The sequence below is a fragment of the Chelonoidis abingdonii genome, chromosome 2 (genome assembly GCF_003597395.2).
Source record: "Chelonoidis abingdonii isolate Lonesome George chromosome 2, CheloAbing_2.0, whole genome shotgun sequence".
NCBI lineage: Eukaryota > Metazoa > Chordata > Testudines > Testudinidae > Chelonoidis > Chelonoidis abingdonii.
The window spans coordinates 186,398,492-186,419,159 of NC_133770.1; positions in this window are offsets into that span (position 1 = coordinate 186,398,492).

A 20,668-nucleotide genomic window follows, 5' to 3' on the forward strand; every position below is an offset into this window, starting at 1 on the left:
TGCCCCATCAGGCACTGGGCTCTCAACCCAGAATTCCAAGGGGCGGGGGAGACTTAGGGAACTATGAGATAGCTACGGAACGGCTACCCACAGTGCACCGCTCCAGAAATCGACGCTAGCCTTGGACCATGGACGCACACCGTCGAATTAGCGTGCCTAGTGTGGACGCGCACACTCGACTTTATAATATCAGTTTTAAGAAACCGATTTTAGCTAATTCGATATTATCCCGTAGTGTAGACGTGGCCTTAGATAGAGCTGCAGGGGTCTGTGAGACGAGCAGTGTGTCAGTTGCATAGATGTCCAGATTTATGTGCTTTTTGACAGTACTAGTTGGCTATTAATCATCTCTTATGAATCGGGCTTAGGTAAATCAGAAGTAGGAGACACATTTCACAGATAATCAGAGCAAAAACGTCACTTTTCTATTTTGTCATATTCAGATAGAATATCTAGAATTGGAAACAGCATAATTACACACACAGAAATTAGAACTGAAATACCCTTACATTGTTACTGTATAGCCCATGAATACCTGCCTAAGAACTGAACTTTATATTAATATTTTAAAATCAGGAAATCAATGTGTATAACAGAACTTCAGGCCCTATTTTTTAAGACTGCTCAGTTTTCCATTGTTGGGAGAGTTAGTATTGTGTTCTTTCAGCATCTGGGTCATTTTTATGGCATCATTTTTATGGCAGCCTAAGAAATTCATGGTGTTCCTTTACTTTTATTGCACTGTCATTTACAGTATATGGCCCTTGTGTGCAAATATCTTATTACTCCCTAAGATGCGTATCTCATGAAGTGTACTGTATCTAATGTCATCATTGAATGTTGTCAGGATAATGCATGAGTGTTTTGAGCTTTATCACTAATTGCTGTGTTAGGATGAATTACACAGTAAAGTAATTAGAAAGCAAAAAGTATCTCCTATTGCCCCTTGTAAATTGCACAAGGTGACTATCTCCTCTTGTCTCTACTGCTTCAGGGTCAATACTAAAACAATACTTGGAGGTTAGTCCCCATAACAGCATCATCCATGATGGAGAAAATCCTGTTGTTCCTTTTAAAATGTACTGTAATTTTCTTTAACCAGTCAGTAGTGATACCTTAATGGACTGAACCAGAATTAATACAGGACTGGTTTAAATTTAAAACAAGAGATTTGTTTCCTCAAGACATCTGGCTTTAGCATCAAACACTTTCCTAACATTCTCTTCCAAAGGAAACATTTGCCTGCCTTTTTGTTCCGTTTTCCTCCTTACCTATGTGTAGTTTTCTTTCTTCCAGGAATCTCTCAGTTAGCAGCATGTATAGAATTAAATGAGTTAATTCTTTTTTTAAGGTAACATCAGCTATGTAGTGAACAATTAATAACTGAACTAGTTGGATAGCATCAGCAGTAAATATCAGTCTGTCCACATTAGCCATGCTGTTTTGAATGCAGATTTGCTTTGCATCCAACACTGGCACTCTGCTTCACCAATGCAGTGGCACTGCATTCTGGGTTCTTATCTCAGAGTTCCTGGCAGTTTGCTGAAGCAGTGGCATTTTCTGGAATCTCCAGGGAATTGTGGGAAGAGAATTTAAACTCTTATAACTCCCTGGGAAATGCCTGTTAATCCCCGGAAATTCCAGCTCCGTTTCCAAGTCCTCTTCTCAAAATGGAGACCAGGGCTCTTGCTCAGCAAGAAAGTGCTTTTGAAAAGCAGCAGTGAGGCAGCTGCACTGGGTGACAGAGGGCATTGTGGCAGTACCTGCAGAGAGCCAGCGCCTGAGGCGAGCATCTCATAGTTATTGTGGCAGGGATCACCCTTCCCCCACTCCAAAATGGATCTAGGCAGATTTGAGATTGATGTTGGCCAGCTCCATAGACCAAAGCTATATCTTGCAGCTTGAATGGTATGTTGAACTTCTTACCCCTTAAATGGAAATGACTAAATAATGCTGATGCATTTTCTTTTATAGAGCAAGAATATAGCCTACTGTTGTTTTGAATTTAATTCTTGTCACTTTCAGTGCTGTGTAGCTGAGGGAGTCAGTGTAACAACCGCAGGGATGAATCTGTCCTCAGATAACTTTTATCTACCAGAAGGGTGATTACAGCACGCTTGATTTCTCAGACAATTTTACTTCTCTGCTGCCTGGTAGTGAGGAATCAGAGTACAGAGAGAGATTTCTCCCTTCCCCACTATTATTTGAGATGCAGTACAGCCTATGTATATTTTTAGAGGTCCACTATATTCTAGTACCTATTTTAACTCAATACTGATATTTTTTATAAACAGATCCATACCTTTGCCAGATAAATGTTTCAGTCTCTTTCCTCCTCAGTTTTAGTTTTTGTCCCCAAATGACTAAAATAGTCCAAGAAATCCCCCCTCCCCTTTTGAATTAGAAACAGGAAAATAAAGGAGACTCTCTAAAATACCTGTTGACAGTTTTGACAAGTATTGTCAAACACCCTTAACAATTATGATTGTCTATTTAAAATCTTCAGACTTGCACAATTTTAAGGATTTTAAAACTTCATTGTCCACCTTCTCTGGAGTGAGATCTTGAATATCAGCAGGTTTGTCTACACTAGGATAAGTGGTCAAATTAGATTGGGGTTAGTTGACAAATATTAGCTAATCTCAAATTACCTTCTCCTTCTCGTTAGCCTAGATACAGAGTTACATGTTTTACTTTAATATTCAGAACTTTTCCTAGGCTACTTCTGTACTACGGGGTACAAACAGAGGTGTGCCCCAAAGTGCTGCAGTGTAACTCCTCATGTGGACACTGCAGGCATGAATTTAAGAGTTCCTAGTTAGCATTTAATCTAATCCTATTTAAAGAGGATGACATTAATGTGAATGAGGAGTTTTAAACTCACACCTGCAGTGTCCCCGCAGAGGAATTAGGGATCACCTTTTTGGTGCACACTGCTATTCATGCCACCATAGTCCAAACTGTGGGGCTGTGTAGAGAAACCCCTAGTTTTGACAAACCCAGTGTGGGAGGACTGTATCCACCTGGCCAACAAAAGTGGAAAAGGGCTCATATGAAAATGAGGTGGTCTAGGAGAATGAGTAGTTGTTACTTTTTTCAGTTTAATATCCTCCTGGAATCAGGGCCGGTGCTACCATTAAGGCGAACTAGGCGGTTGCCTAGGGTGCCAAGATTTGGGGGCGCCAAAAAGCGATGCCCTCAATTTTTTTTTTTTTTTTTTTACAGCAGTTCCTCCCCGAGCGCGCGGTCGCTGCTCCACTTCTCCTGCCTCCCAGGCTTGCAGTGCCAATCAGCTGTTTGGTGCTGCAAGCCTCGGAGGAGAATTAGAGTGGGGGCAGTATGCTTGGGAAGGACGCAGAGCAGAGGTGAGCTGGGGTGGGGAGGTACTGCACGGCTCCTCGGGGGGGGAACTGCCGCAGGGGGGGCACCTCAGGGCAGGGGGGGGCAGGGAGCTGCCACAGGGCTGGAGGTAGGGGGGCGCAAGGTAGAAGTTTCACCTAGGGCACAAAACTTCCTTGCACCGGCCCTGCCTGGAATTAGGGTTTCCATGTTTCAGGTTACCAAAAAGAGGACACTGCCAGAGGGGGGAGGGGGAGTACAGTTGGGGATGGGGTGCTGGAGAGGTGAGTGTGATGGGGAGGGTATTTAGGGAGTGTTGGAGGGGTGGGGGTACAGTTCACTGTTGCAGACCTGGGACACAGTGACAGCCGTCAATCAGTGCCCCTGTGAGGCTCTCCCCTTCCCCAGGGCTGGGAGCTGGGGCCTGGTTGGGCGGGAGCCGGCAGCTATGACGGACCAATCAGATGCGGATGCAGGGGAGGGACCAATGGGGAAACAGACCAATTGGGGCTCTTTCTGAACTGCACTGTTTGCTCTGCAAAAAACCTGGACATTGCCTCTTATTTGAAAAATCCTCCTGGACAGAGGGTGGAGGATCAAAAAAGAGACAATGTCTGGATGTATGGTTTCAGAGTAGCAGCCGTGTTAGTCTGTATCTGCAAAAACAACAGGAGTATTTGTGGCACCTTAGAGACTAGCAAATTTATTTCAGCATAAGCTTTCGTGGGCTACAGCTCACTTCTTTGGAGGCATAGAATGGAACACACAGACAGGAGATATTTATACATACAGAGAACATAAAAAGGTGGAAGTATGCATACCAACGGGAAGAGTCTAATCAATTGAGATGAGCTATCATCAGCAGGAGAAAAAAAACTTTTGAATTGATAATGTTCTCTGTATGTATAAATATCTCCTGTCTGTGTGTTCCATTCTATGCCTCCAAAGAAGTGAGCTGTAGCCCATGAAAGCTTATGCTGAAATAAATTTGCTAGTCTCTAAGGTGCTACAAGTACTCCTGTTGTTTTTTCTGGATGTATGGTAACTCTGTCTGGAATGTACATGTGCACACAATGAGCCTGCTTCACCTACCTGATTCCTTTAGGAAATGTTATTAGTGCAGGATGGGAGGTGCAGGCTCCAGGAGGGAGTTTGGGTGCGGGAGGGGGCTCAGGGCTGAGACGGGGGATTGGGGTGCAGGAGGGTGTTTGGGGTGTGGGCTCTGAGAGGAAGTTTGGGTGTGGGAGGGGGCTTAGGGCTGTGGGTCGGGGTGCAGGAGGAAGTGTGGGGTGCGGGCTCTGACCAGGCGGTACTTACCTTGGGCAGCTCCCGGAAGCAGCAGCATGTCCCTGTGGCTCCTAGGCTCAGGGACAGCCCCTGCCTGCAGTCCTTGCCCCTGCAGTTCCTGTTGGCTGCAGTTCCCGGCCAATGGGAGCTGCAGGGTCTGTGTTCGGAACGGGGGCAGTGCACAGAGACTCCCCTGGCCGCCCCTGCACCTAGGAACTCGACATGCCAGCCACTCTCAGGAGCCGTGCAGAGCCTGGGCAGGTAGGGAACCTGCTTTAGCCCTGCTGTGCTGTCAGCTGGGCTTTTGGCCTATTAAAATCTCCCCAATTACTTTCAATAGTAACCAGGAAATTGAGGCTGATTTTGTGATACTCCTGGCCAATCAGGGAGGGTTGGCAACCTTACTCCAGAATGGAAAAAAATCACTGCTGCACTTTTCCTAGTCTCCATCAATTCAAGGAGCAGAGGCTGGGAGAAGTGCAGTATTGGGAGTGGGGTAACACTAGGGTCACCAAGTGTTGAATTTGGTCTGTAGAACCTTTATTACTGAGGCTGAATTCAATTTGGTTCATGGATCCCTGGGTGAATTTGCAGACCTCACATTTAAGGAGAAAAAACACAAACAAAAAAATAACCTTTACTGTAACATGTAAAGTGAGCACATTTGAATGAGTGGGGTTGAGAGAGACATATGGCATGTGTTTGAGATGATAGACTTCAGGTAATTATTTCACAGTTTGCTTTTTATCAAGAATTAATTGGTAATTACAAAATATATTTTATTGTCATAAGAGATTCAAATAATTCTCGTGAGCCCTTATTGTGATGCCAAAGATACAGGATCATGCAGGATATTTTAAACCAAAGTTCTTATTTTAAAAAATTCTGAAAAACATTGATACAAAATCATAAAGTTAAAAAACTGCAAAACCTTGCAGCTCCAAAGTTCTTGGCCTCCAGTCATTCTCAAAGCCCTTAGGGTGAAATTCATCCCTGTGCAGAGGCTCAGCACAAATCCTGTACAGCACCGAAGTCCCATTTAATGCCTCAAAATAAGGGGTAAATGGGACTTAACTGTGGCACAGGCCTTGGACTGACACTCTGCTCATCAGGAGTGAATATAATAATTAAAAAGCATAGAGCCTGCATAAAGATGTATTAAGGGATAAGTTAGCTTAATGATTATTCAGATCCAGTCTTATTTGCCAGTGTTTTGAGTCCTATGTCTTGTGATCATACAGTGAATACATGGATCCTATATGCAGCATAAATTAAAAGTTCCAAAGTGAAACTACATTTACAAATAGCTTGGGGAAAAATCAGAACAAATGAACCGTAAAGCAACATACCTTAGTTATTTTCTGTCTTCAGATCTTGATGTTATCCAAATAACAACAATCAATTCTGCATTTTTGACACCAGCAATTTCTGACTTTGTGTATGATGATAATATTGGATAAAGCTTGTTTTCTTATCAAGGCTTAAGAAAAGGTTGCCATGACAGACTATGGTACACTAATGTAAGAATGTAATATAAATGATGTTCTTCACAATGCAAATAACTGATTGTGCTCTTTCATATTCCTCCCTATGCCTTGATGCATTTTAACATTTTCTTTCATTTTAAATTTCTATATGATACCTAAACAGAATCTACTTGGATTCTGGAATTTAAAGGAAGGCTCTTTAGTTAACTGCCCCACAGGAAAAGAAGTTTCCTCATGACTTATGGGCCATTTGGACTCAATTGAATTTAATAGGTTTCAGCTGCATCTCCACAATGACTTTGAACAAGGAAGTGAGAAGGAGGGTCTATAGGTCTTAATTGCTCAAGCCTAGCTTCTATTGTAAAAGCTGCTTGGAGGGTGGGGGTTGGGTATTAACATATGTATCCTTTGAATATCTGAGAAGGGTAGAAGATCTGGCACTTGATAAGTGGAAACTAGAATGCAAATAGCTTGAGGACATGACTTGACAGTTAGAATGGTTAATCTAGATTTGTCTATGCTAACAGAGTGAGTTTTCAAAATAAAATGAACCAGTTGGGATGGCTGGACCTAACTTTCCTTTCAGAGGTCTCTCATGCTGGTTGACAAAGCAGTTGGACTGTGACTTCTAAGAAAGTTTTCACTGTAGTTGCAGCCATGTTGGTCCCAGGATATTAGAGAGACAAGGCGGGTGAGGTAATATCTTTTATTGGACCAGGTTCTGTTGGTAAGAGAGAGACAAGCTTTTGAGCTTACACAGAGCTCTTCTCTGAAGAAGTGGAAATGGAAATTCCACTTCTCAGAAGAGATCTGTGAAAGCTCGAAAGTTTGTCTGTCACCAACAGAAGTTGGTCCAATAAAAGATATTACCTCACCCACCTTGTGTCTTGTAAGAATGGCAGTTTGTTCGTACTTCCTCTGTCAAAAGTTGCCAACAGAACGATCAAAACTACTAGTTAGTTCTTAGTAATGCAGTTTTCCATTTCCTTTCTCTGTTTCCTATTGAATACTGTGTCATAGTTGCTACTGAATTCACTAACACTATTTCTAACTTCATATTCAAGGGTGGATCCTCTTGGAAGTAGTTACTGAACGGAAAAACATGCCTGGATGAAGAAAGTTGTTCTGACATCATTAGCTGGGCAGACAGATGAACATGTGAAAAACAAACTCAGGAACAACTCTCTTCTCATCCATGGTGAGCCAGGGAGACTGTACTACCAGATGGTAACCGTTGATATACACTGCAGTGTCATCCTGCATTATGTGGGCAAATGCTGAATGGGATGCTGTATTAAGGCACCTGACAAATGGAGCCACACTGCTACTTTTGTAAAAAAGATACCAAAAAAACCGAACCAAACAAACAAAAAAACCAGAACTAATCAGTGATTATGTTAAATACCAAGGGTCAAATTTCTATTATCAATGTTGCAAAGCTCAGGCAAGCAACTTAATGCAAACATTTTAGGGGCTGAAATGCATAGTTGGAATTCTAAAGAATTTTCTGATCACTCCAAATAGCTTTTTAGACCAGATTCATGTTGGGGCTTATGGATTCCCAAAAGGGAGCATGGTTTGCTAAAGATGAGCATTTTAAGTATAGTGTACTTATGCCCTTGGTGATGATGAGCTCCTTAAATCAAGCTCTGAGGCTTGAGTGAGAAGAATAACGATGAACTTTAATAATCATGTCTTCACTGCTTACGTATGCTATGAGGATACCTGGACTCAACTACTAATACAGTGCCCCAGCATGCACTGGGGTAAAATTCAGAGTGTATTCTTTGTGGGGAAGACTCTTTGGTTGTTTTCAAGTCTTGATTGTAAATCTGGAGGCAAAAATCTGAGAACATTACATCATTACATTGGCTTCTTCTATCATGGCACTGGCTAGTTCATGTGAAACTTAACTTATATTTTTCTATCATAAAATGTGCCTATTGCAACTTCTATGCATAATTATAGGAACAGACTTATTCTTCCATTTTGGGGAATGGTATTTGGCTGAATGCCACATAGTTTTACAGACCTCAAATGTGAAGGTCTCCAAACAAATATTTGCATGGAAGAACATTATGGATATAGAACAATATCTGGATTTCAGTTCTATAGGACATTTTTTTTTTTTGGCAGAGTGACACATTCCTGTCTGTTCAAGCTACGAAATTTACTGCACTCCCATACAGACCAGGTAATTGGTCTCTGTGGGCAAAGTGCTGAGAAGGAAGGATATGATCTATTAAATGCATCCTCTAACTGACGTCCGGGGTCCTCTTCCCTGACCTTATACAGCCTCTCCCCCAGCCCATACACTGAGGGCCACAGCTTTGCATAAGTATGGATGGCTCTTCCCTGGCCTCTTTTTAATTGTTCTCCTGTATACCAGCCTATGTGAGGCCAGTGGAGGAGCATTCCACAATGCAATGAGAGCACTGAGAGACACCCTTGAGCAACTACTCCATCCTGGCTCTCCACCTCAGCTCCTCAGACAGCTCCAAGTTGGCCTTTAGGTGGTGCAAAGGCCTTGTGTTGGCCCTCTCTTTGTGAGCCAAATTCAGTCAGGCGAGATGCTCATCTTTGGCAAACCTTCTGTTATGACCAATAATCTCTTGTGAAAATTCCAACCCAGGAATTGCTGTTAATATTTGTCCAGTTCTTGGTTTAAGTGGCCACATCATCTTAGAGGGTTGGAAAATGAGTGGAATGTAATGATGGATCACACTGAGCGGTTTTGTGCTGCAGGTGAAGGCTACCTCTAGGTTTTCAGTCAGAAGAGATTTTACAGGGCCTAAATCTGTTGATATCCATTTGAATTGTTCCTGTAATATGTTAAGGAAGTCTGCTCTGCAGCAGGGCATGAGGAAGAAGGTGACTGAAGGGTTCTAAAATAGCTATAACAGAATGTAGAAAGAAGGAAGAGTACTTGTGGCACCTTAGAGACTACAAGTACTCCTTCTTTTTGCTGATACAGACTAACAGGGCTACCGCTCTGAAACCTGTCAACATAATGTAGGGTTTTTTTGTTTAAATCAAAGCTATTTACAGTGTATCTTGTGAGTTTATGCATATTGTTGCTCTCATGGGTTTGACCACTGATTAGCACAAGCCACTTTTCAGAAGAGGATAAAAAAGAGCTTGTATCCCTTTTAAGGTTACAGTGGTAAGAAAAAAGAGGCTTACTTATACCCCTTTCAAATAAGTCCTTGTGGAGGCACTATAATAAGTCATTTGTTCTCTTTAAATATAGTTTAGCTTCACACAGGCACACACACACTCAGATGGTTTCCACTTGAAATTCCTCATCAAATCCAAATAGCTCCCAGCCTTGACTGCTGAACTGTGAAGGAGCTCCCTCCCCCACCCCTTCTTATGGAAACAGAAGTGTGCAGTATGGCTGTGGCATTCAGTGCCTGCGGAGTGTGAGACTGCAAACTTTTATTTTGGGGAGTACGCTGTGCTAAACTTTGTCCCTGCATCTGCTCTCTCTAAAGAGGAGGAGAAGCAGAGCAGTGTTTAGAGGGCTTTCGAGTCTTTCCATATTATATGCTCTAGCTTCCTCATTTTAAGCTTGAAGTTTACAAGCTTACAAGGAAGAGTTGCTTAGCATTTGAAACTGACAGTCAGGTCCATTTAGCCCAGAGGGAAAACAGAAGTGAATAGTCCCATTAAGCTGTATATATCCATACTACTCAGTGTGTATAAACTAATATGCTGTATTGTTTATAAATCTTCAATAGAGTGTTTTAAACAAATAACTTTTTTTTTCTTTTAGAGTAGAAAGGATTTATGGAAGATTCAGGGTCAGATGGATACAAGAATCCTGTTAGGTTAATGTGTATATGTCTTTGGTGATCTGCAAATCCAGATAATCAAAGCGCGATATATTGCACCTACTTTCATATTCCATCAGCAGTATGTTCTGGAGTAGCCCACATGTGTATCAGCCAGGGTCATCTTGATAATCTGATTATTGTGAGATGCAGAATTTAGCACCAGGTGTTAGTTGGTTGTTTTTGTTGGAAGATATTTACCCTGTTTAATAATTTAATATGATCATTATTGTCTTGCATGGGCCCAAACTGTCCTGTGCATGTCAAAGAACAAATAAAAAGGCAGGAGTTTGCAGTCTAAATTTAGGCATGATGTGTTGAGTGAGGCTAACAAATAGAATTGGGGTGATAGGGTAAGGAAGGACAAGGGTTACAGATTATGTGATTACAGTCTAGGCATATGCACTGTTCACTAATACTTTCTCACTTTCCCATTCCCTACCTCAGCCAGATACTGCATGTGAGAGGCCAAAGATTAGTTCTCAGGGGCATGGACTGTCTTTGTAGTATCTGTTTTACAGTGTTTAATATAACGGGACAATAATTGCTGTTCAAGGTTCCTAAACACTAGCACAATACAAATAATACATAAAGCATAGTATACATAATATCCCTCAGCCCAATTCTTCTCAGAGTGCACGGTCTCTTTGTGTCAGGCAGACACTGATTTGGCACTATGCAAAGGTAACAGAAGTAGCAAAGTAATCTCTTCATCTGGAGCCATGAGTTTATGTACCTGACTTCCTGAGGTTAATGTAATTTCTTTAGCTGAGCCTCCTTTAGGCAGAAAAACGGTCTATGTAATTTGTAAGGATGCATCCAAACTTTGGATACTTACCCTAATCTTTTGATGTTTGTTCATCATGAATAACAGCAGAGCTATCTGAGCTTGAAACTACTGGAACTTGATGCAACAACCCTGTCCATTCTTACTATCTGATAAATGCTAATGTCTTACACTTCTGGATCTGGTAGTATCATGGATGTAAGCAGGGTCTGAATGAGTTCTCCCCTGACATCTAGTGCTGCTCTAGGGGGAAGAGACTTCAGGAGCAGACCCTATTTGCATAGACACACTTACTCTGCCAACATGGTCGGCAGACAGATCTGCATTGCCAGAGTGATCAATTTTGGCTGTTTTTTGGTTACTATTCCTTTGAGTGCAGGGTAATGAAATGTTATCCTTACTGTATGAGTAAAGGGCAGCAGAACTGTGCTTAGCCTGCCTTGACTGAGGATGTCACCCTAAACTGAACCTTACTTGCTAAGCAGGGAGTAGGGAATCCCAGTGAAAATGATGGGAATAGTTCTTCCTAAATGAGTTCCAGATACTATTTGTCCCTCCCATCTCCAATGTTTAAAGACGGAGCTGATTGGACTCAGCTGAGTCCTAGTTTCAGTTCAGTGATTACTAGAGCTGAGATCACTGATGAGCAGGGGGAGATAAGCCTTAGATCTGGTGTGGGGTCAGTGTTGCAGTGAAAGACAACAAAGAGGGAATAGCACAGAGCTTCCCTGCTACCCAGAGAAATCACTAAGTGCTTGCAAGTGGGAAAATATTGCCTCTCAAAAGGCGCTCCAGGGTGGTGTTTAGTTTTCCCAGATTACGGGGGTGGGTGGGGGGAATTGAGGATGATTCTGTTTCTAAGAGCAAATCTACACTATGGCAGGGATCAATCACACTGCTAGCCTCTATTCACAGTTGTCAAGCTTTGTTGAGCAGTGACAAATCGTATTTGTGATCTGAATCTATGTCTATGTCAGGCTTCCCCAGGCCACAAAGCAAGATTTTGAAGTCTGGGCTTTCCATTTTTATGTATTAATAATTATTTTTGTTGCTCACAAACCTATTATACACTACTAGTCAGTGAAATCCCTTGACATTTGTCTCTAGGGAAATGGCTTTGAGAACTATGTTCCTTTTAAATGTTGTCTGTTCCACCTAAGTAGTATTAACATAAGTCAAACTCACTGAGAAATACTCAGATGTTTGAATCTAACATCTGGGCTACGTGTCACGTGGCCCTCTGCTCTTGAGTTAACACCTGTACATAGCCCTTCTGCCAGGTGGAGTCTGCAGCAAGAAGGGGCAGGTTCAATTCCTAGGGATTCCTCTTAAAAATAAGGCTATGTCACTACTGCTGTAAGTCGACCTACATTACACAACTTCAGCTATGTGAGTAACGTAGCTGGAGTCAACCTATCTAAGGTCGAGTTACCATGGGGTCTACACCACAGAGGGTCGACAGGAGAAAATCTCCCGTCGACTAACCTTACTCTTCTTGCTGGAGGTAGAGTACAGGGGTCGACTGGAGAGCAATCTGCAGTTGATTTGGTGTGTCTTTACTAGACCCGCTAAATCAACGGCCAGTAGATCGATCTCAGAGCAGCTATTGAAAAGTGTCATCAGTTCTGCTAAGATCATGATATGGAGTCAGTTCTGGTGCCATCTAGCTTGAGGAATTTAGGAATAGTCTAGTGGAATCAAACTGTGTTAGAAAAGTTGTTTTAAACACGGTTCTGGTCTAGCACATGTTTTAAACGTGTTTCTAACTTGATTTTTCTGCATTTTCCCTGACTGTTGGAAATAGGTTTTGCTGGAACAGAGTTTAAATACTGTAAAAGCAGCAGAGAATCCTGTGGCACCTTATAGACTAACAGACATTTTGGAGCATGAGCTTTCGTGGGTGAATACCCACTTCGTCAGATGAATGTAGTGGAAATTTCCAGGGGCAGGTATATATATGCTAGCAAGAGTTAGAGACTACGGGTGTTCATCAGGGGAGCGTGGCCTGTCTAGAGTTGAGTTTTGGAACCAAGCGAGGAGAAACTGGTTCTGTAGTTGGCAAGCATTACGTCTGTTGTTCAACCTGAGTTTGGTGCATTGCAGTGAATTGAAGTCAGAGTTTCCCTTTGAGTCTGGTCCTGAAGTTTTTGCGCAGGGATTGGCCCCCTTAAGGTCTGCTGTTGGCAGGGAGGGTTGAAGTGGCTCTCTAAGGTTTCTCTGTATATGAGCATTCCTAATTTGTTTGTGTCCATGTCCTTGTAGAGACTGTCCGTTTTGGCGTGTACTGCGAGGGGCATTGCTGGCATTATGGCGTATATTCATGGTGACGTTGGAGTGAATGACCAGTTCGATGGTGTGGCTGATTGGTTGGTCTGTTGATGTGTCGCTGGTGTAGGATTATGTGGGCGAGTTGGCATGGGTTTGTTGCATGGATTGGTTCCTGAGCTAGAGCTACTATCAGCTACAGTTTAAACACTGTTTCTTAACTTGATTTGAACTCTAGTATGGCTATGGTCTTTGCTACTTCACCCTTTTTTATTTTTCATTGAGCAAGTTCCAAAAGCATTAACTCCCATGTAACAGATATTTCTCTTGTTTTCAAGTAATGTGAATTGAGGTCTGGAAGACACCCTTGGAGTTTGTCTAATTAACTTCCTGTCACTACAGGCAAGGCAGAGAGTTAAGGTACAGTAGCTAACTCATTTTGCAGTCACTCTATCTGGCAAGAAATAGAGATTGGAAAAATTCTTTGCTTGAGCAAGATGTGTAGCAATATTGTTATGCTATACTAAAATGCTCTTTAAAAATAAATTAGGTCCTCTTGAGAGTGAGAAATTGAAATAACCTGCCACAGCCAGACACGACTCAGGCCTTCCCTTCCTCATGTGACTCTGCCCTGAATTGTTCCGTGATCTTGAGATGGACGTGAGAGACTGAAATAAAAACTACACCCCACTCATTTTTGCTTGTGACTCAAGCAGGATGAATTCAGGTCTTCAGAAAGGAAAAACAAAGGGTAAGAGTCAGCCTTAGGGCAGGTCTACACTTCAGCTGGGATCAATGCTCTGAGATCGATCCACTGGCCATTGATTTAGTGGGTCTAGTGAAGACCTGCCAAATCAACTGCAGATCGTTCTTCAGTTGACCCCGGACAAAAAGAGTAAGGTAGGTTGATAGGAGAGTTTCTCCTGTCGACCTCCCCCATGGTGTAGACCTCATGGTAACTCAACCTAAGGTACATCGATTCCAGGCAAAACTCACATTTACTGCAACCGGAACAGCATCTGCTTACACTGTGGTTAAGTTTATGGACACAAACCTACTGCCCTACCTACTCCCTGAAACTTTTTCAATGCCAGCAATAGTAGCTTCACTTGTAATTGCTTTATCTTCCTTCTAGTGACCTGCCCCCCTCCCAAAAAAATTCTACGTTGAATGCAGTTTGTAAATGGAAATATTCATGAACTTTCAAATTCTCTCCTGGGAAACTAAGGCTCATCTCTTTCATACACACACTTATGCTGTAATTTCACACCTGTTTCATTTTTCCAGCAGTTGATCCTTTCCTCGTTATGTAGGACATGCATGTTTCATTTTCATTAGGGCTTTTATAGTTGAGTCCTAATGAGCATGGTAAAGGGGATTCACTCCATGGAGCTGCCACAGAAAGGTCAGAGGGTCCTCTTATAAATGCTATTGATTTGATGCATCCCTCCTAGATGATGCAGGATTTTGCTGATGTTGAAGCCTACAGCAAGATCATAGTCCTTATAAAAACTATCACAAAGTAATATTTATACATAGGGGAGAGAAATGGGGCTGAAGTTTAGAGAAAATAAAAAGTATACTCCTTCCATCTGTGAGACAAATCTGAGACATGAAGGCCAGTCCTCAATGGTGTATTTACACCAGTTACAATTTACGATTTGCAACAACTGGGGATCTGGTTCATCACATTTGTAATGTCCTAACAATTAATGGTTGTCACCAAATTATCAAAACTTTCAGGACTGATCAATATCTAAAAAGAAGTCACAGTTTATTGACTCCAGTCTCTCACCACTAGAAGTACAAAACCAGGAGTTCCTTTGGGGGAAGGAGTAGGGAATTTCTGTGCTATTCTATTTTATTTAGCCTATTGCCTAGCTTAATTTACAAGTGTTTATCTCATTCAAGAATAGTTTTATAACACACAAAAGTCTTGATTCCCCTCCCACTAAAGGATTTAGCTCTCAGACATTGTATAATCTGTCCTTGTCTTCTGGGGAATTGCACAGTCTACTGTAGGAATGAGTCTAAATCTGACACCTGAACACCAACATGGGTCTTTTAGTATATATTTTAATCAGCTACACAATGTGCAAAAAGCTAAATTAGAAAAAGAATAGGTCAGCTGTAGACAGCTGGGATGTGTATTGTATTAAAACAACCCCAGTGGAAATTTTAAATCGCCCTGTTTAGGAAGACACAATTAAGGCTAAGCAAGTGTAGTATAAGCCTTGTTTACTTTCCCAATTTTTTTTGCTGTTGCTATCATTGGTTCATCACGACAGGTGTTAGCCACATTTCCTCTGAGCAGGCCTGAAAATAGTGGCCACAAGTAGCAGTGTATTGACACTATGCTGCTAAGGCTGATGGAGCTGAACCATCCTGGCAAGGGTAGGAAACTTTTGAAAAATATCCTGAGGTTAGACAGGGGCAGGGTTTCATATCCTGAGAGGGGGAAGGGCATGGGTGTTGCAAGAAAAGCAACCTACAGAAGGAAGCAAGAAAAGTAAGAGACATGCTGCATCTTAGGCTGTGTCTGCACTGCCACTTACAGCGCTGAAACTTTCTTCGCTCAGGGTGTGAAAAAACACCCCCCTGAGCCAATCGGCTGTGTAGACAGACTCTTACACTGTAATCATTCTCTTGTAGCTCCTCCTGATACTGCCCTGCCTTTCCTCCTCCCTGGCATGTACCATGCACTCACACACTACACAGTGTCATGTAACTAAAGTTATCTCTAATGTTGGCCGAAGGAGTCATTAGTATAATTTATATTACAACAGAGCCAAGGAGGCCACAGTCAGGACCCCGTTGTGCTAGGTACTGCCCAGACGTTATGGACAAAGTCAGTATACAGCTCAAAGAGATTACAATCCTGAATTATGACAGATGTTCAAACAGCTGTGAGTGGGGAGGGTGAAAGATAAAGTAGCAGTGAAATGATCAAATTTTGTATGGTAAAAGCAGGAGTCATTAAATACAGTTTAAAAAACCATTAATCTGTACTCCACAAAAGTTTCAGGTAGGACTGTCAAGTTAAGATCTCCAAAACTCATTCCAGGTCAATGACATAAATTCCATGTCAGCCAACTGGCAAATTTTGCTACATATCAGTAGCATCACAGTGCAAACTCATTACATTTCCAGACTACTGACCACTATAGTAGTAGTGTAATTCACTCATTTCAGCCTTCAAGGGAAAAAAATCAGTACTACCAGATTTTAAACTTTTATTTGAAGGGGGAGGGAATAAATAAAAAAATAATTTAAAAAATGTTAAAGCCACCTTATCAAGGCAGCCTTTAAAGTATACAAAACAATACAGTACTGCGGTTCATCACATGCTACTCTCAGTTTAACAAAATACATAGTATTACCAAGTTTAATGATATAGTCCAGTGATTACCAGCTTTACCTCTGAGTGTTCTCCATCCTGCTCTTGAGCTGCATCATCTTCTTTTGTCTTATTCTACACCACAGGAAACAGGTCAGGTATAAATAGCGCAAAGCTGTGTTCTCATGACTAACTAAGTTTAAGTATATTCATTTTATCACTTAAGGGAATCCAAATAATCAGAGAGCTTTCACAGATTCCATGCCAGTTCTGCTAAGCGTTCAAAGCAGACGGGTTCAAAAAAGCAAGAAAAATGTAATTAATTCTTCCTAGGAATACTTGCTTTGAAAGGGTGCATGAGGGGCTCGGAATGCCTCACACAAGTCATCAATGCAACATCACTGTCAGTGTAATTTACAAAAGAAAATTCCATTGTTTAATTGTGTCAAGGCAAAGCTGCAGATTCTGCATCAAATTTGTATAGATAGGAAACGTATCTACTTTTTATCTGGTTGGTCTGGAGTCATTATCTTGACTGTTACCTACTATTGTGGGTTTCTTATAAGAACAATAGATATGTTCAGTTAGCTTAAGGCTAAATTTGGACTGCAGTATGATGGATTGCTATGGGACAAATCATGATCCCAATAAGCTAACATGGATAGACTATTTCCTCTGGCTCTGAAGCTTGTTGCCAGCATCTTTCTAGCTTGGCTCTATAGAGCAGTATTTGCATGAATGTGGAAGAAAGCTAAAAACTGGGGCTGACCATTTCAACAAGAGATTGAAAAGACTGGACCTGCATTACAGAGGAGATGAATAAGTGGAGATGTGATAGATAGATGTGAAATAATGAATGTTATACAGACAGTTAATCAGGTGCTCTATTTACCCTTTCTTATATTAAATACAAAAATAGGATACCTAATTAAATTAAAAGACAATGAATTTTGAAAATTTATAAAAGGAAATACTTTTTACACAGTGAATAATTGACCTGTGGAATTCATTGCTTCAAGATATAGTCATCTCTGGGAGCTTGGTGGCATTAAAAAAAGTTTAGACATTTATATGGAAAATTATAGCATACATGGTTACATTAGATAAGATAAAATAGTAAGGCTATAAACCCCCGTGCTGCAATGCATAAGCCAGTCCCTAACTCATGGGTTTAGGAAGAAATTTCCCCATAGGAGCAGGTTGCTGTTGTTGTCAAATATGTATAGTTCCCTAATGTCCAGAGATCTCTATCTGGAGTGGAGCCCCATCATACAATGCACTGTACAAATCCAAACAAAGCCAAGGGAGGGAGATGTTAATTTTGCTTAGATGTTTAACTTCCACTATACATTACCCTCAAAAGTGAATACATAAAATGATTTTTAAAATGGGATGTTTTGGTAGGATTGAAGTTGAGGATGTGAGGCACTGGTGCTGAGATAGTGTGAATAGCCAAGAGAAAAGAAGTACTTAAGTGTTTTAAGAGAGACAGTTTTTTAAAATGACTAATTAGAATCAGATCAATGAACATCGATCATAGTGGCATGTCAGTTTTCTTTGTCTTTCCAAATCCAATTGCATTAATTAATCCACTGAACTTTAAATAAAATGTTGTTTGTTTCACTTTAAGAAAGTCCCTTGGACAAACAGCTCTCATTCCTTTCCCAGTCCCACACTCTGCTAGGGTTTGCTTGGTAGGGAGCCCTTTCTGTTCTTTGTCATAGGATCTAAGCCTTCATCTTTTAAGTGTCATATAATCAAGGGGCAACCATACTGGACTGTTCAGGGTGAAAGAACGTTTGACTGCCCTTAAGAATATATATTTTCTGTCCTCAGAACAGGAACAGCTTGGGCAGTAATGGTACCAACTTTTCCATGTGACCTTGCCAGTGATCTTCAAATCTGACCTGGAGCTGCCGCCACCTGTAAGGGTAAGAAGGAAATTCAATACCCATCTTTAATTTTTGTGCTGAGACTGCCAAGCAGGGTTCCACTTAGCACCAGCTGTGGTAGGGATTTTGTGAGATGCATTTAATTTATTTGCTTTTTCCAGTGCTACCCAATAAAGATGATTATATTATTATTAATTATAATAGTAGTACCTAGGGACCCCTATTGGGGGAGAGACCCTGCGAGGGGGGAGGGTCCCAGAGCCCAGGTGTCAGCTCAAGCCCGAACTTCTACACTACAATTTTATAACCCCATGAGTCCGAGTCAGCTGACCTGGGCCAGCCACAGGTGTTTTATTGCAATGTAGACATACGGTATAAGGGCATGTCTACACTGAAGTGTAAGCCCAGAGTTTGAACTCAGGCACAAGCCTAAGCCCCCTTCTGTCTACACATAAATTGTACTAATCCAAGGATCAGACCCAGGGTCCCAGGAGCCCATGGAAGTGGAGGATTTTGAACCTTAGTCAAGCTGGGACCCAGGGTTGAAGCCCTATTGCTTTGCAGTACAGACACAACCCCACTGGACTTGTGCTCTGGGAGTCCACCTAAAGTATCCCACAATTCCAATGGGTGAATTTCTTTATCCTCTGGACAGTCAAGTTTTCCCACACTGTGTAACCCACCAACCTCCCGGGTGTGGTGTTCTGTCCCATCTAGCAGCACCAAGACTACTTAGAGAGAGATTAATGAGTCTGCTCTACAGCCTTAGCTAAAGGCATATGGCTTTTACTCATGCAGTAGAGGCTTATGCACTAAACTTCAGAGATCCTAGGTTTGATCCTGCCCACCGACAACTGGGGTCTGTCGATATTACAAGGCGGGGGCTCATCCGGGATTTCAACTGGGAAGTCTCTGAAGCTTGGGACATGCTTCCTCAGCTAGGGAAAGTATGTAACCCACACAACACCTGGGTGTGGTGCTCTATCCTATCTATTGGCACCAAGACCATTTAGAGAGAGATTATTGAGTCTGCTCTACAGCCTTAGCTAAGGCCCATATGGCTTTTAGCTAAGGCTGTCAATTAATCACAATTAACTCACACAATTCTCTTTAAAAAAAAAAATTAATCGCGATTAATCGCACTGTTAAACAATGGAATACAAAATGAAATTTATTAAATATTTTTGAATGTTTTTCTACATTTTCAAAAATATTGATTTCAATTACAAGACAGAAGACAAAGTGTAGATTGCTCACTTTATATTATTATTTTTATTACAAAAATTTACACTGTAAAAATTATAAACAGAACAAATTGTATTTTTCAATTCACCTCATACAAACACTGCAGTGCAATCCCTTTATCATGAAAGTGCAATTTACAAACTTAGGATTTTTTTTGTTACATAACTGCTCTCAAAAACAAAACAGTGTAAAACCTTAGAGCCTACAAGTCCACTCAGTCCTACTTCTTGTTCAGCCAATCGCTAAGACAAATAAGTTTAACAACATTTACAGGAGATGCTGCAGCCTTCTTCTTATTTACAATGTCACCTGAAAGTGAGAACAGGTGTTTGCATGGCACTTTTGTAGCCAGCGTTGCAAGGCATTTATGTGCAAGATATGCTAAACATTCGTATGTCCCTTCATGCTTTGGCCACCATTCCAGAGGATATGCTTCCATGCTGATGATGCTCGTTAAAAAATGTGTTAATTAAATTTTTGACTGAACTCCTTGAGGGAGAACTGTATGTCTTCGGCTCTGTTTTACCTGCATTCTGCCATATATTTCATCTTATAGCAGTCTCAGATGATGACCCCAGCACATGTTCGTTTTAAGAACACTTTCACAGAGAATTTGACAAAACGCAAAGAAGATACCAATATGAGATTTCCAAAAATAGCTATAGCACTCGACCCCAGGTTTAAGAATCAGAAGTTCCTTCCAAAATCTGAGAGGGACGAGGTGTGGAGCATGCTTTCAGAAGCCTTAAAAGAGCAACACTCAGATGCAGAAACTACAGAACCTAAACCACCAAAAAAGAAAAACAACCTTTGCTGGTGGCATCTGACTCAGATGATGAAAATGAACATGCATCAGTCCACTCTGCTTTGGATTGTTATCGAGCAGAACCTGTCATCAGCATGGATGCATGTCATCTAGAATGGTGGTTGAAACATGAAGGGAACTATGACTCTTCAGTGCATCTGGCATGTAAATATATTGTGACACAGGCTACAACAGTGCCATGCAAATGCCTGTTCTCACTTTCAGGTGATACTGTAAACAAGAAGCAGGCAGCATTATCTCCTGCAAATTGTAACCATGTTTGTTTGTCTGAGCAATTGGCTGATGAAGAACTGAGTAGACTTGTAGGCTCTAAAGTTTTACATTGTTTTATTTTTCAGTGCAGTTATTTTTTGTACATAATTCTACGTTT